Raw genomic sequence first — 16,793 nt, forward strand, 5'->3', positions numbered from 1 at the left:
GTCGCACCATAAACGAGCGCCTTTGAAACGAGACCTGCTGCGCTTTGAAAGCGCGCGCTTTGGAGGCGTTAAACGCTCCTCTGCCGAATGAATAGCGCATGAATTTTGTACACGCACACGGTGCCCTTTGATGTGCATTGGAGGAGTGAAAAGTACTTTATTAATGTAACGTTTCAAGAGAAGCCTTTTAAGGCTTATCGTTGATATTTGTTTCATTTGCGATGTAATATACGTAGGTTCTGAGCAATAAAACTAATGACAGACGCGAACGGACCTTGCCCCAGATCGCTCTCTCTTGCCCCTGATACTGGTACCTCGTAAGTACGTTGCGCAATTTCTACAACTTTGGTTAATTAGAAGGGCTTAGTAAAGTAATAAACGTAAAATAACACATTTTTAAAGTCCGAAAGCACATGTGGGCAGCAGAAGGTGGACGTTTGCATCGAGAATCACTGAAACCTGAGAGTTGGCTTTTACTAGTCGCTTTTCGTTTACTTCAACGAGTGCTCTTTAATAAATAGAGGGGTGACAGACGCAAAGATCTCGCTCGTAGTTTAGCACGTCGCGGATCGCGAACGGAGCAAGGAGTAAGCGCCGTAAATGTGAACCAACAATATATGGGCAGCTATTTGTTAGAGGTGTTCGTTAAAAGGTTCGGTGGAAACAGAGAGGGGCAGAAAAGGGAGGGAGGTCGACCAAATGCTAGTTTCCCGTTTGCAGCCCTGCACTTGGGTGGAGAAAATTGCAGCTGGGAAAGGGACAGAGCGAAAGAGAGAGAATAAAATGAAGCTCAGTGTCCTTCCACTGTGTGAAGAAGGATAACCAACGAAGCTATGTATGTGAGCCCTTTAATGACGAACTGCACCTCCGCCACGCATCGGGCCGGCATTGCACTATATTCGGGATTGGCCCACGTGTGGGGAGTGCTTAACGCCTGCTTCACCTCCGCCGTGGGTCGGCCCGGCATTGCACTATCCTCGGGATTTTGCGACTACATATAGGCACGATCCTAGGGGAACTAGCCCTTAACAGCTTAGCTGTAAAAAAACAGCAAGGGCGTTCCATTTATAGGCATTTACACAGGCCGGTGGATCTCGAGAAGCACAGGGTCAAATGGAACGCTTATCAGGGCGTATGCGAGTAAATGATAGAAGGCTTCAGCAACTTTGCTGCTAATAGACCGGGCAATGTATCGGCAGCCAATATATAATACCTAGTGTCCTCACAAAGACCGCGAAAGCTATACTGACAACAAATTAGAAGCAGGATGGTGGCTTGCTGAGGGATATGTTTGGCAGCAGTGCCAGGCCTATTATAATTGGCGACAGGCCTAGATGTGTATACCGTGTAATTAAAAGCAATAATTACCATTCGAAGCGAAGCCTTTTGGAATTTATCTCCATATTAGCCATGCAAGGCCGTGCAAAATGGTACAGTCAAAGTCATCCATGCGCAATAAAATTTCGCAAGATTGTCGCTGGGAACCACAAATTTGAGGAACCCTGAAAACAACACGAAAACAACCGTCAAAGATTGTGCGTAGCGATGCGTTGCCCTCTGTACCGAGCCAACATGTTCGCGTCGGGGACCCAGCCCCCCTGAGCCCAGCTTCCGCCCGTACCGTCGCCTTCAACTTGCCATCGATGCGGCAGAACGCACATTATTACCAGCTCCGCGGATGTCGCTCCGGAGACCCTCCTTTGCTATTAAGTTGGCATGCGATGCTCACATGGTCGGAAAAAAGGCAACTTTCTTCTTTGAAATAAGCCCACATTTTAATTTTTGAATTGCCTTTAGGCAGTGGCGTTCTCCAGTTCTCTCATTGTTACCTTCGCGATAACCTTTGCTGAGCATGGGAGCATGACTGGGGTTTTCCTTTCAGGTGCTTAATTTTACGCACCGTGGTAGCTTCTACTGTACGGTAATCGAAGAGCCCCATTTCAAGATACCACTTGTAGTGCTTCTGTGCGCCCACCCACGTGCACTCGGTTCTCACACACTTTCTCTTTTTCTCTTTCTATTCCCCATTTCGCTCACTCTCAGTGGAGAGTATAAAACTGTATGCTCGTCTGGTGGCCCTCACTATCTTTCCTCTGATTGCATTTTCTCTCTCTCTCTCTTTCACACGGTCTGATCCGACGCTGCTAAGCTCGACGTCGTAGGATCGGGGCCAACCGCATTTCGATAAGGACGAAATGCAAGAACACTCGAGCGCGAAGATTTAGGGGCATGGTAAGAAACCCGGGTCGTCAGCGTTAAACGGGAGTACGACACTATGCTGCGCGCATGATATTGACATTTTGGAATGAGATTCTGTAACCTGACAATATAATTTTATATACCTTAACGTATCTTACAGTAAATGGATTTCACAGTAGAATTTCACATTCCCCACGAAGAGGAGACTCCTGATTCTGATAACAAGCACGTCAAAGGATGTATAGGCTGCAAAGTTGCCAACAATTATTAAGAATTACTGTAACTTTCGTAATCCTTGACTTAAAAGGACAAAATCGCCGTTCATCAAATATTATCACGAAACCACAAAGGAAACTCATGCAGGTTCATTGACACAGAATATGGCGTGTTCGTTCCTCGCTGCCAGTTCAGTGCACCGAGACACTCGGTTTCCGTCCGGCTCAAGCTGCTGGAAGACCGGCCTCTGTCGTAAGAAAAGCGTTGTACAGCGTCGACTGGACGCACCATCGCATCAGATGGCCGTGCAAGCTATACTGCTTTTCTTGTCATCCACCGGCCTGGGTGGACGCCTTCGAGGGGAACCGATTCCATGTCTCTTTCTATCTTGTCTACCTGTCCACCTTCTCTGAAACATGGTAGTTCTCCCACACCTGTGTTGGATGGTAAACCGGAAACTCTCTTCTGGTTAACCGCCTGCCTTCTTTATCTTTATATATATATTATCACGTGCATATATATTATCAACGCATGGTGCAGACAGCAGCAAAACTGCGAATGGCGAAACTAGTGTTTTATTTGGTGAACCTGTGCCCTTAAAAATAGGCTACCCTCAAAGCACAACTATACCGGCGAACACAGTCGGCGATCGCCGAAAATTTGATCACCGGGTCAAGCGCGTCGGCTTTTATACATCAGTCGTCGAATATTCCAGAGTAATCGCTGGGACCCGTGTGTCCTCCACGAAGTTCTACACTATTCGTGTCGCGCATACATGCAAACAGATTACACAATGTTCGGTGACAGACAACGGATGGAACTATCCATAAGATTCCAGAAACTTCCGACACATGCAGGCACGTCCTGCGCTGTGCGATAACATTTGTTAGGCGGCGACAAGCGGTCACGCGGAAAAGATAAACAAGTACACGTGACTGTGTGCATGTGTGTGCGTGCATGTGTGTGTGTTTCATCCTGCTTGATCATCGGAAAGCCTCACCGATGAAGACAAATTTGTCCTCGTCAATGGATGGAAAGAAAGACCAGTTCTTCATCTGAGCGGTAGCTTGCAGCTAAGCTTACGAGTAGGCTAAGAGGTAGTGTGATGCCGAATTAAGGTACAGTTGTAATCACGGCGACACATTTTTTTCTTTCTTTTTAATTCGAAAGCTCGCCCTAATGTATAATAAAAAGGATGTTAAAAGTACATGAATAAATTCGACTCGTGCACAAAATCTAGGAGCGAACGATTATGTGGTTCATGAATCCAACGTTCAAGGTTGGGTGCGCGGCCAGGCCGAAGGCCTGTGGCCCGGAGGTGGCGGATACGGCTTAGATGAAGTTCTAGGCGCGTTCATAGAAGGTGTGTCAGCGACACTTTAAATACAAGATTGGTTGCGCTGTTCCCAATAAAAGAAAACATCTTACCATTGTAAGAGTTGAAGAGGATGTCGTGATGAAACACTTGGTAGGTTTATTTACATTATTTACATTGAGCGTATATTAACACTTTTAAAAGTCATTACGGGCCAGCAGTAACTCGGACGCTGCGGCCCGTCGCAAGAAGTTCGAGAGAGATGAATCAAGGAATGCTCTAGGAATGCTCTCCTGCTGCTCCCGGTCTGCGTCTTTTAAGCCCTTCGGTGTCTCGAAGACACGTCATGTTCGGCCAACGGGCGAGCCCGCTCAGATGACGCCATTTTCGGCCAATCGGCGAGCCCGCTCAAGTGTCGTCAGTTTCGGCCAATGGTAGGCGCCCGTGCGATGTGTCATACCCGGCGAAGAGAGTCGCCGCTGGGTCCCCAGTTGTCCGAGGGCTTACTTCTCCCTGCGGTCTTGCCTTGCTGACTTGCAATGCGCCGTCACAATAGCCGGATGGGGGTGACGTGGTCGTGGCTTCACGGTGCATTACAGCCGTCTTGCCTTGGGACCCACGTTACTTGGAACACTGCCAGGCTCTCGCTTCACTTTCGGGAAGAGTCAAGCAGTGAATAGCTCCACCTGCGGCTCACGAAGTGGAGGCCGCCAACTTGTTTGCACGTGCGGCTCCTCAGGAATGTGGTATCCGTGCTTCTGAGCTCCTTAATTAGCTGCGGTGCGATTCGATGTGGTCTGGTGAACTCGAAGTAGGCTCAGGAAACGGTCCCGTATCTAACACCACGAAGTTTTTCGTAATGACTGTTCGACCTGTGCCGTTCCACCTGTGCTATTAGCGATGGCAGCCGGCCAACGAGAACCAAAAATTGCGAACAAAGCTTTTTGAATCGGGCCTGAGTTATCAAAGATAATCAATGTGAAGACACTCATATACAATAGAAAAAAATATCTGGTCGACAGCCGCCCGACTTTTCTGTAGCTCGGGTTACTTTTTTTTCCTTTCCGTAAGTTGGAGCCGTGTTTCACATTGCCGCAGAATGTACTTGATGGACCCCATGTTGCTTTGTCGTCAACTTCGCAGACGCAGACGATCGAGCGCATGCTTCAAACGCAAAGCAATTAAAATAGGGCAAACTTTTCATATCACAAGTTTGCCCCATAAAACCAGTGCGACAATGTGTGTGACCACATCGACGGGTGCAGAACTCGTGGCGCTCCCTGCTGCACTCGATTTCATTAAGGAAAAGCCACTGCAACAATGGACAGTCTTTAGTGACTCCAAGGCAGCCCTTCAGTGCATACGAAGCCCAATGCGCCACGGACCCAATGAACTACTGGCCTCGAAAATTCGGCACATATGTCATCAAAGCCATGACAAGGGACACACCATAATCTTTCAGTGGCTTCCAGGGCATTGTAACATCAGCGGAAATGGCCACGCAGACGAAGCCGCCCGATCTGCACATGAAAGTGGTCAACGAGTCTTCATTCCGCTCTCGCGAACAGACGCTGCGGCTGGGCTGCGATTGATGTCCCGTGAGTGTACTTTGCCCTTGTGGGACTCGAATGCTTTCACCATGTGTCGGTTGCGTTCGTGGTCTAGGGATATACGGATGCACCTCCCGCGTGGGTTACCACGACGTCAACAGACCATGCTCTACCGTCTGTGGCTAGGCGTTGCCTTTACGAACTCATATGCTGTCGTTATTGGTATGGCCAACCGCACCACGTGCGGCACATGCAACATCGACGAGACGCTCACACATATTTTCTGTCTGCCCGCGATATAGTGCTCAGAGACAAGTGATTTGCAGAGTACTGGACCAATTGGACAATCGTCCACTATCAAAACTAAAAGCTTTAGGCCAATGCTCCGAAAGAACATCTGCGTTGAAGGCCTTACTCGCGTTAATAAGGTTCCTGCGGTCTACGGGGCTTCACGACAGACTCTAAGAATGCCGCCCCCTACCGCTCTGTAGTGTACGCGCTTTGTTTGTGCTTGTCTCTCTTTCTTTCTATCTCTCCCTTCCACTCTGTTTCTCTTTTTATTCCCCTTAACCCTTCCCCCTGCGCAGGGCAGCCAACCGGAACTACCTCTGGTTAACGTCCATGCCTTTCTCTGCATTATTTCTATCTCTCTCTCTGTATGCAAGCGGACACATATGCAACCCACTTAGCCTACACGCCACATGCACGTTTATTTATTTATTTATTTGTTATTACCCTCAGGGCTTACAAGAAGCGTCATAGAGGGACGTTCGTCCTTTTTCCCTATTCACACAAATACTTTTCACGTTTCACTGGTGATACTTGTCTGGTACTGTTGGTACTGCTGATACTTGGCGGAGAAGTTATTCGAGCAGCAATAAAACTCAAGCAGCGTGTGGGTTTTACAAAACTGTTTCTTCTTATGGGCAATGTGAGATAGAGACCATGGCTTTGGCCACGGCGTCGCCGTGGGCTTCACGTAGAATACTTTCTGGTTAAGACAGTCGTGATGCAATCTAGAGCAACAAACTAATCGACAATGTAAATAGTTCAGAACTGCATTATTTCCAAATTGTTTTAGAGAAGCATCTTCGAAAATGATGATTAATCATGGTCATAATGATTTATTGGCATGCCCTTTAAAACGGGGAATTGACAGATATTGACCTAGCGTGATTGTGTCAATCAGGTATGCTGTGCATATGCGTTTTTCTCTAGCAGCTTAGTATGCATCTCCTTATGTTCTTTTCTTTCTCTTCCTAAAAACTTCTCTATCTACCTTCTACCGCACGCTACCTATGCCTCTAAAAGATCTGGTCATATGTCAAACTCTTCTCTGCTTTTTTTCCTCCAATACTCTAAACGTGTTTCACTTATCTCGACTACTGACCGGTTGATGCTTTCGCCCACTTTAAATCCAAGCGCTTCTAAACATGAAGAGTTTTTAAATCATATTATGAATGCGAGATATTTATTGGTATTTATTGTTTGAAATTGATACAGAATATGCGTTACTCGGTTGCTGCTGTCCCTGGCAAACCGTGACCGAATTTCGTTTTTTTATTTCGTTTTATTTGCAGCGCGCAAAGAGTAGGTAGAGAAGCTTCGCTTATATGTTTCTCATACAGTTTCGAAATAAAGGCCAATGATGCTCATGTGCACCTAAGTAACCACCCAAAGAAGATGCAGTTGCCACTGCATCAAAGAAAACGTGAGAGTTTCCGCAAGGGAAGCTAAGGTGCCACCGGTGAAACATGTTTCGGCGATTTCGCGAAGAGCCTCCGTCCAAATTGTTATATTAGTGCCCACGATCTCGTGTACCAACTGGATCTCGGCGGAGATATTGCGCAAACAGAACGCAACAGAGTTCGTAGCATACTTTACAGCGACAGCGCAATAAGTAGCAAGAAAAGTTTTGTTGTTGAGAGTGTCCCTCGGTAGTAATAAGACGTAGGACGCACCCGAACTTCTGGTCAAGGAGTCAGCGATGTATTATATTTTACTGCTAGAGGTGGATCTTGCAATCCAGCGTTCCCATAGCACTCCCTCGGGGGCACTGAAACGTTTACATCTTATATGAGCCGCTGATTAAAAACAAGGGAACAAAACTATATGTAGATCCGTCGGGACAGGGCTGTTTATTTTTCTCTTTGTTCTGTGCAAGCGAACGGTATAGAACTCCTTCCAAACTTTGCTTTATGCACGCTTTTCAAACAACAAAGCCACTCGGTAAGGACCTCTGCTGCTGCTCAACTACTTATTTTGATTAGATGGTCTCCCCACACCCCTTTTCCCAGAGGATACAGCGAAAAAAAATGCAAGGAAAGTGGCTTTCGCAATTTGAGAAATAAATTCTTGGCAATGCTTCTTTTCAATTTTTGCATAGTTTAGGGTTTTCGTTCACCGAATGGGAGTTCATTGTAGCTTGGCCTGTCTGAATGCCGTTCCCTGCCAAAAATAAAACCAGAAATGGACGGATCATAAAACAATGGTCGAGAAATGCGCACTAAAATCGCGGTAAAACATTCTACGTGGCATGAATTACACTACGCACGCACTGCGCTACAAGCAGGGGTGCATTTCTCGTGATTAACAGTGACTGCGGGGCATAGTCGCCATTTTGCTAACGACTCTACGTTCTGTGGCTGTCGTGGGTTACGGATGGGAGTTAGTGCTTCGTAGCGCGAGCTCGCCAGCATAGGCTCAAATGTAAAAGCGAAGCAAAACATGCTTATCGCTTTTATTGTTGTTTCCGTTCATGATTTACTTTTCGCCTGCTCCAATCGGGCACAGATTGTAAGTGTATTCACCATCGGAACAATATATGCCTAGACTTCGCTACACGCATTCTTTTTCCATGGACATTTACTGTGATCCCACACATACAACGAATTCATTGAATCGGTCTGTCATGAATAACGGTTTCATGCCTCGTAATGTTCCTCTTGCGGCATGCTTATTTAAAGCTTTCGGAGCGAAAATTACATTTGCTCTACAAAAGTATGCGTTAGTGTTATCCTAACGTATGTTATCCTAACGTATGTAAGGCATTTTCTGTGGCTAGATATATAGCAATCAAACTAGAATGAAGGCTCTACAAGTTTTGGAGGACATGATTAAAAGCCGCACTTATACCGGAAAAAGAATTTTCTTTACCGCTCGTATCTACGGAAGCAAATGCAAACAGTGTACTCTCCCTATAGCTTTTCTTATTATACGCGTATATAAGGACTTCTATTCTGGTTAATGGATGAGTCTGTCAAATATGTTGCACTGCTTCTAATGCAACCTTTTCGCGTCCTGTATGTTTTTTAATGCTATAGGCGTGTGTGGCTTACAGTTTCATTAGTAACCCTATGTGAATAAATTGAAGAAAAGACGTTCGTCTTGACGTCATGCACAGCACTGATCAACAAAACATCAGGATTGAGGGATGTGATGCTGTGACTGATGGTTTAACTAAACCAGGAACGTTGCCCCCTATAGCGTAGCCGGTAGCTTGTCGTATCTCATTTTATAATGCCTTCGGATAATTGGCAGCCCGCAGAACAGCTTTCTTCACTTTCTCAGCATTAACGACACAGGATACCATTATCAAATGCAACAGTATACTGCACATCCGATACAGCATCCGGTTGGGCGTTCGAACCAGCAAGAACAATTATAATATGTCAGCAATCCCACGCGTTCAGAACTCATACCAGAGTAAGATAATCGGGTTGACTTATTAGGGTTATTAATTAACGACACTATTAATGGCGTTCTAATGGCCGTCTTAGGTATGTCTTGCTCAGCCACAGGAAGTTGGTGTTAGGCGCGGGCAATAACTTTACGAAGACATTGGTGTCGTGCACAGCGACGGGGAAATCTTGTATGTTTGGCAAAGGGTACCGATCCGAAGTAATCTTAGCATTGAGACATCTGTAATCTTCACATGGCCTCCATTCACCCAATTTCTTTGGCACCATGTGGAGTGGAGTTGCCAGTTACTGCAGGACGCCCAGATAATGCGAAATTTCAACGTGTGATCGAACTCTGCACGTGCAAACTTGAGCTTGTCAGGAGCTAGTCGACGTGGCCGCAAGAATGCAAGAGGTCCGAACGTGATGATGTGGGTTCGCACGTCGTAGCAGACGGGATTTTTGCAGTTGGGCGATGCGTTGAGTTCGGAAAATTCTCGTAACAAAGCCACGAAGAGTCCTTTGGAAACCATAACGCAAGAGAGCTCTAAATTTGTGGTTTCCGGTGGAGCAATGCCTTGCACAGAGAGATAGGTTGTCGCGTCCAGGAGACGTTGTCGTTTGATATGCACAATGAGGCCATGATCGGTAAGGAAATTAGCACCGATAATAGCAGAACTAATGTCGGCAACCATGACCAACCCTAGGAACGCTCTTCGCAGGCCCAGGTTAATTGTGAACGAGTTCTGTCGAAATACCGCAATTCGAGTTTCATTCACGGCTTGCAAGTACAGACTGGGAGCAGCTGTGTGATCGGCTCGTGTAGCAGGTAGATCGCTGACCTTTGCATCCGTGTGGATCAGGAAGTGTTACGCAGTGACCTTATCGATGACATAGAAGAGACGACTTTGGGTGGCGCCGTAACCGCTCGTCGCCGTTAGCGTTCGGTCGGACGGCTTCTCTACCAAGTGCAAACAAGAACGAAGCGACATGCTTGCGGCCCAGTGCCTGGATGATCCGCTTCACTCTAGCGCCGGAGCTCGCTGGATGCACCGCGTTCACGAGATGGAGAACGGCGATTACGAGAGGGACGAGAAGAAACGTTGCTACGAGTAGTCGCAACCAGGACCTGGTACAGTCTATCGCACAGCTCTGCGACGGGGAATGTTCTCGGTGCTGTCTCTGGCCGGTTTGGAGGTAAATAATGCGCAGTGTGCGACGCTGATGCCGCCATCATAGCTGCAAACACCAAGCATTGAATGGACAATTTCAATCACCTTGTCGACCAGTGCAGTGAGCTGCGACAGATCCAGGGTTGAAGCAGTGGCCGTGTTGGTTTGGGTGGGCAAGCGCTGAAGAGATAGCTCATGTCCAAGGACGTTGTCGGTGGTGGAAGCGCGTGGGCCGAGAAGGTTAAGCACTCGGTGCAATAACTGGCTTACGCGATGATTGCGTAGTTGTTCGAATGAGAGTAGATGCTGTATTCGTTAGCGTTCTGACGTAGCTGCACGATCCAGTATAGCGGCCTTGATTGCATCGTAAATCGACGCTGGGAGGGTGTGCGCGAACGAAAGAAGTTCGGCAATCTTGTCGATGACGGCAGCAGAAAGCACATCAACCAGAAGGAGGTACTTGCGGGTCTGCGAGGTTATTCGCGAGAGCTTGAAATTGGCCTCTGCTTTGATGAACCACGTCGCCAAGTTTTGCTCCCGAAATTCTGGCACGCGGAGGATGTTCGTGACAACCGCAGCGGTTTAAGCGGGCTCAGTGGCTTCCGGGTTGGTCAAGGCTTGCTGGCGTTCGTTGTCGGTGTTCGACATGGCTCCACATCCTTTTTGTGCAGCTCGTTGTTACCAGGCACAAGTTCTGCGTTCACCCAGAAGTCCGCGATAACCAATTGTAGAGCACACGAGAGAGACAGAGAGAGAGCGAGAGAGAGAGAGAGAGAAAGAGTCAACGCGATGTTGTTCCAGCACCGGAACGCAAACTCAACCAACTTTAATTTTTTCTGTCTACAGCGCCAGCTAAGCTCCCACGTCGCTCTTGACCTCGCCTGACCTTGTCTTCTTTCCTAAGGCGATCACGTCGATGTCCTGGCGCTACAAAGCCTTTTAATGTACCTTTTTATATTACGTTTAGAGACCACTCTGAACTCATGATGAAACATGTGCGAGCTGTCACAGTGGTGAACGCCTTCTCTTCGAGAATTATTTGTTTGTGCGATACACACAGCATCGCTATCCCCTGCAGGCGACCCTGCCGGCCGTGTCCACCGAAGTGCAAGCAGTGACACCGCCCTTCTCAGCCTCGACGTGGCTCACAGATGCCCGCGTGAATGAACCAGATTCCACGCTCCGTGATAAGGCATTGATTCGCTACTGGGCTGCCAGATGCACTCTGACATAAGGATGGCCACTGGTTGGCGAATCTTTATTTCCATTTGTTTTATTGTAAGGGCGGAGCTTATGATTTTTTTTTCATATTTGGTAGTATAGCATATATAAATGAGGTAACCTAGGCACTGTCGGCCTCAGTCCATTCAAAGCAACCAATGCATAACAGAGGAAAACTGAGCATATCATAAGAAGCTGCTCTGATGACAAGTACTTGAAGACGACGGCGTAGAAGGTCGACGGATTGCTCTAGTTGCTGAATTTCCATGGCGCTTGATGATATTTGAGGACTTTCCCTGAAATGCACGGTGAAATATTTGTGCTTGTCGCACCTTGCTGAGTCCTGTGTATGCCACTCACATCGCACCACCAATCCACCATGGATGATGGCGCAACCAAAAAGGCCGACAGACATAGCATTGCCCGCTTCCACCGCCAAGGTGGCTTATAGGGGCTGTAGCGTTGCGTGGCTAAGGACAAGGTCTCGGGTTCGATTAACGGCAAAATTGGCCGAATTTTTACCACAGGCAGCTGCAAAAACACTCATGCACTTACATTTCAACGACAATCAACGAGCCCAAGGTGGCCAAAATTAAACCAAATTCGCCCACTACTACGTGCATCTTAATCACTCCGTGGTGACGGCACGCAAAACCACGGAATTTAATTTGAATGACTGTTGCCAGCTGCTAACTGCGGTCGCATCAAACTTGTGGTATTAGAAATGAGGGTGACGTGGAATATATATATATATATATATATATATATATATATATATATATATATATAGGGAGAACTTGAGTGGTGCTACAAGGTAAACAGAACAAAGTATTTAATTTCAACAGTTTCGTTCAGTGGACCGATCTTCATCAGGGTTTACAAAAAAATGGCAGTTCGGCCCTGGTAGTGAAGACACCAGACCGGGTGCCCGGCCGTTTTCAGATGCGTACGCTAAAGGAATTAATGAGAGTCCGGGGAGGCTGACGTGCCTCCGGGATATGCCGTGAGAGTGCATGGGCAACGCGAATACATGTTCTGTACTCTAAAATTGAGACGCTGGCCTATTCACTGCTTGCTCGTCCCTCCGCATGCGCCTGAAGGGGACGAGCGGAAAACCAATAAATTCAGTTTCCTGCGCCCTGCCACTCAAGTGGTCATTCTGAGTGAGCTATTGCCCCTTCTTGGAATACGCACGAGCTGACTTGATGTTGCCGCTCTTCTGTCTTCCTTCTGGGCCCCTTCTCTATTGTGCCCCCCGCCGCCCGATTCAACTTGCCCTCTCTCCCGCTACAACGGCAGCACGCGCAGTGGTGCTGCGCAACGACCGTTTTCTCCCTCCTTGCCTCGGGTCAACGGGAACCTAGCTGCCGCTACTTCCCACTACCTCACTCTCCGAGTTACGTCTCCCTCCTCCTGTGTGCTTTTTTTTTCTTTTTTCTTTTTTTTCTCACTGACCTCCTTTCTCTACATACATGGGACTCCGCCTTCCTCTTGCCCTGCATAGCTGCCAAAGGCAGCTGTAAATCTCCCAAAGCGCCGAAAATCAATCACTGTCACGACTGTCCCTCTCGGTTTGATGTATCTGAGAACGACCGGGCACCCGGTCTGGTGTCTTCACTACCAGGGCCGAACTGCCATTTTAAATAAAATGGCAGTTAAATAAAATGGCAAATTAAATACTTGTCCTGTTTACCTTGTAGCACCACTCAAGTTCTTTACGTATGAAAGGTAGCCTGAAGAATTCCTCTTTGCCTACCATATGCATATATATAGGGGTCCAGTATTGCCCTCGAGAAGCTAGCGTGGCGTCGCCCAATCTCGTGAGCATGATCATCGGTTTTGCAGTAAACTAGGAAAAGAAAAGCACATGACCCGGCTTCCGTTGGGGTAAGCGCGACACTTGTGGCGTCATCACTTATGACACCGCCACGATCCCTGCCACCATAGCATTTCGACACGCATGCTGTAGCGCGGTTTGCTATGGAAGCGGCCGCGCTGCCGCCTCTGAGAAGCGAATTGTTTCGCTCGCAATCTTGCTGCTGAGTTGTGCTTCGTGCCTTTCTTCGCGGAAAGACAGCCTAATAGAAGGATGCCCAAATCTCGCTCTGCAACGAATGGCAGTTCTGTCTGCGGAGCCTCGTTCAGGTGAACGCTTTTCGACGCACCAATAAGGAAAGCGCCCCGACAAAGCCTGGCAATATTTCGAGCACTGCTCCCCAGCGAAAGCCGCGCCGTGACGCCTCCTGTTTTAGAACTTCGCCTGCAAATAACTTGGCAACAGGATACGTCGCTTGCAAATGCACCGCCACTGCTTTTGCAGCAGCACGGAGGGGCGTTTGAGAAGCGCAGGCAGGGCCTGTATCTTTAGCTCAATCCGACGTTGGCTGCTTCTGACAGGCCCGTTGGTGTCGCGAGCGCCGACAGTAATTCCCGTTGTTTCTTCTACCCACCAGCATCATTACGTGTCCACGTTAGTGAAGAACGCTTTCAGTTTGCGTCTAGCTAAGCCGCTGCTCTGTTCTTTAATGCGATATCATTAAGGTAAGTCCGTACTAGCGACAAAAACGCGCGCGACACGCGAGAGAGGCTGCCGCGAGCACGATTTACGAGAAGCGGCATCAACGCGTGGCAACTGCTCGAATGGGCGCAAGACCCATTTCTCGCGGCAGCGATCAGAAGCGAGTCGCTCAATTGTTGCGCTACCTTTCCCACAAGCAAAGAATCATAATGTACGGCCTCTGAGATCGGGCAGTGACACCGAAGGGCACAAGGGCACATCTTCCGTCATCCTTTGAGTGTGCTGGTTTGGCTTTCACGAAACGTGTACCTTCTGCATAGCAAAATTACGTTCGAGGAGTTTTCCTGTTTTGTTTTCACATTTGTTTCTTCATGCGGCATATTGAAATGCGGACGTGCCGCACAGTTACTTTAGATGGTGTCGCGTAAGTCACGTGAACGAGAATTTGGAGGCACCAAATGTGCGGAATAAATGTGAGAAAGGTGGATTATAAACCTGCTGCGCAAGATGCACACACAAAAAAGACAGGACAGGGCAGAGCGCAGACTAACAACATTATTTGATGAAACGACGGAAAGCCTTCATGTAAGCAACCTAATCAGCTGCGGCACCCCGATGCGCCAAAAACTCGACAATCAAACTGCTAGCACCAACACGAACTCTGTACAATATCTTTAACTAGCGGAAAAAAAGAATAATGTGACCGGGGCAAGTTCGCCCTTAAGACCCTATTAAAAATGGGTGAGCAGCGAAACCAAAAAAAAAAGACTGAAGTGGGAAAAAAAACTAACAAAAACAACAGATAAACAGTAAACACAAGAAGACTAACAAAACACAGTTTACGAGAGGCACATGCGAAGTAAAAATAACCGACGCCAGTAACAACAGAGAAGCACATGATGATGCAAACGGCTTGACCAATGGAATGCAAAAACTTTGAAACTCATATATGACCAACGACAAAAGCAGCTTCATTCTCTTACAGTAACATCGAAGGTGTGCTTAGACACCTGTCCGTGTAGTGTCTGATGAACAAAGCTTCAATCATTTCCCCTTCCTGTCTTATCACGTGCTTTTGCCATGACCACAATTTGATTGAACACCACTTAGCAGCCACAACTCTGGCAACGAAAATCTAAATTCTTACTCCTTACAGCCGGACTGCCCTCTCACCTGCGGTCATTAATGCAACGCCCCGTTTAACCGATGCACATCTCCCACAAGAGAAAGGAATACGGTAAACTACAGCGGAGATACAATTCGTGAGAAATGTTGCATGCTAGTTGGTGCACGCAAACTTTTTCTGTTTGAACATCCGTCCTAGCTCTCAAGGCATTGCAAACACTATCTTCACACGGTATCTGCTCGCGACCTTGCTGACATTGTGGGCGTTATTGTGCATGTACGGGATAACTTGAACTGCATGCGTCTCCCTTTACTTCACCTTACGGCTGCGTTACTTGTACTTTTGAAGCAGACTCTCAGATGCATTAATCTGTGAGAGATAACCGGCTCCACACTGACATTCCACCTGGGTATTTACGCTCTGCTGCATCTGGTGCGGACAGGACTTTTTGAGGGCCGCTGCGCAGGTTGACAGAACATACTCCTTTTTACGAGCTTACTGTGTGCACTTTCATAAGATATGAGGCCTTTTTTAGTTCTTAGGTTATTAAAAAATTAATTTAAATTATGGGGTTTTACGTGCCGAAACCACGATCTGATTATGAGGCACGTCGTAGTGGAGGAGTCCGGAAATTTTTACCAGCTGGGGTTCTTTAAGGCGCACCTCAATCTACGTACACGAGTGTTTTCGCATTTCGCACCCTTCGAAATTGCGGCTGCCAAGGCCGGGATTCGATCCCACGACCCGGTTCTCAGGTTATACGTCCAACCGATATGCTTCTCGCTCAATTGAGTCCGCAAGTCCAATAACTGAATTTTGTTCTCTAAAGACCGTTGGCATGTAAAATTCAGGACACATGAATGCCTGATGAAGTCATACAGAACATCTTTCAAAGTTCCCCACACTGTCGTCATCTGGAATCTGTTCGAGAACAACTAAGTAGTCATCGACATAACTTAAAGTGGCCGCAGCGTTCAACTTGGGTAGGTCCTCTCTCAGGTGCTTGTGGAAGGCTGCGAGGAAAATGTCACTCACGACTGGTGCCACAGAGTAACGGTACATATATCCGCTTTCTGGACTTGGAAGCTGCCCGGGTGTCTGATCACTGTTGTTTCTTGATGGAACTTCAGAAGTTCCAACAAGCTGTTGGCGAAGATGCAAATCTTATTTTTGAAATTAAGCTCCCCAAATACGCCGATTGCTTCCCGGGTTCTTCCGAAAGGAGTATCATGTCTTATTGAATAAAATATATTTTCTACGTGAATTGATGAAATTGTTAACGCACGTCGAGTTCCCTACTTCAAAAAGACTTCGCGCCTAAATATGGTCATGGATGGCAATGCAACTTAGTATACCCTGCACGTATCACGGCTTCATTCTTTGCCAGCTGTCCTTCTCGGACACAATTAGGCGAAGCGGGTATCTGAACTTGTGAGTCTTGCTGGTGAAAAATGAATGGAGCGACCCATCTTCTATGTTTGCCATGATCTTGTTGAGAGCGTCCAGCTTCAGTTCTTTCAATAACTTTGTAGCCCTTTTTGTACTTCTTTGGATAAAACTGAACAGGCTTGAAATTTCCCCACAGTACTCTCTAACACTTTATCCTGAAACTGTTCTCCTGGCTAGACAACGAAGCCTTCCTCCTTACCCGACATAAGCACCATAAATTTTCCATTCTTAAGTGCGTTGACGGCAAAAGCAACAGGAGGCCTGGGAACTGCCTTCTCTCTCAATGTTGGCATTAGGCATTCCACACCATCACCCATGACTCTTTGCTGATCCGGTTCCTGCGCACA

General features: G+C 47.4%; 1 protein-coding gene across 2 annotated transcripts in view; it reads left to right on the top strand.

Annotated features, from left to right (window-relative positions):
- Positions 1 to 231: 231 nt before the first annotated feature.
- LOC142576592 (uncharacterized) overlaps positions 232 to 16,793 on the top strand; it is a 130,230-nt gene continuing 113,668 nt past the window's right edge. Inside the window, exon 1 of one of the 2 annotated variants that reach the window (XM_075686785.1) lies at positions 232 to 321. The gene's annotated coding sequence lies outside the window, so the exon portion shown is untranslated. The remainder of the gene's footprint in view (positions 322 to 16,793) is intronic. The other variant, XM_075686786.1, reaches the window with a different exon arrangement.

The sequence above is a fragment of the Dermacentor variabilis genome, chromosome 3 (assembly GCF_050947875.1).
Source record: "Dermacentor variabilis isolate Ectoservices chromosome 3, ASM5094787v1, whole genome shotgun sequence".
NCBI classification, from domain to species: domain Eukaryota; kingdom Metazoa; phylum Arthropoda; class Arachnida; order Ixodida; family Ixodidae; genus Dermacentor; species Dermacentor variabilis.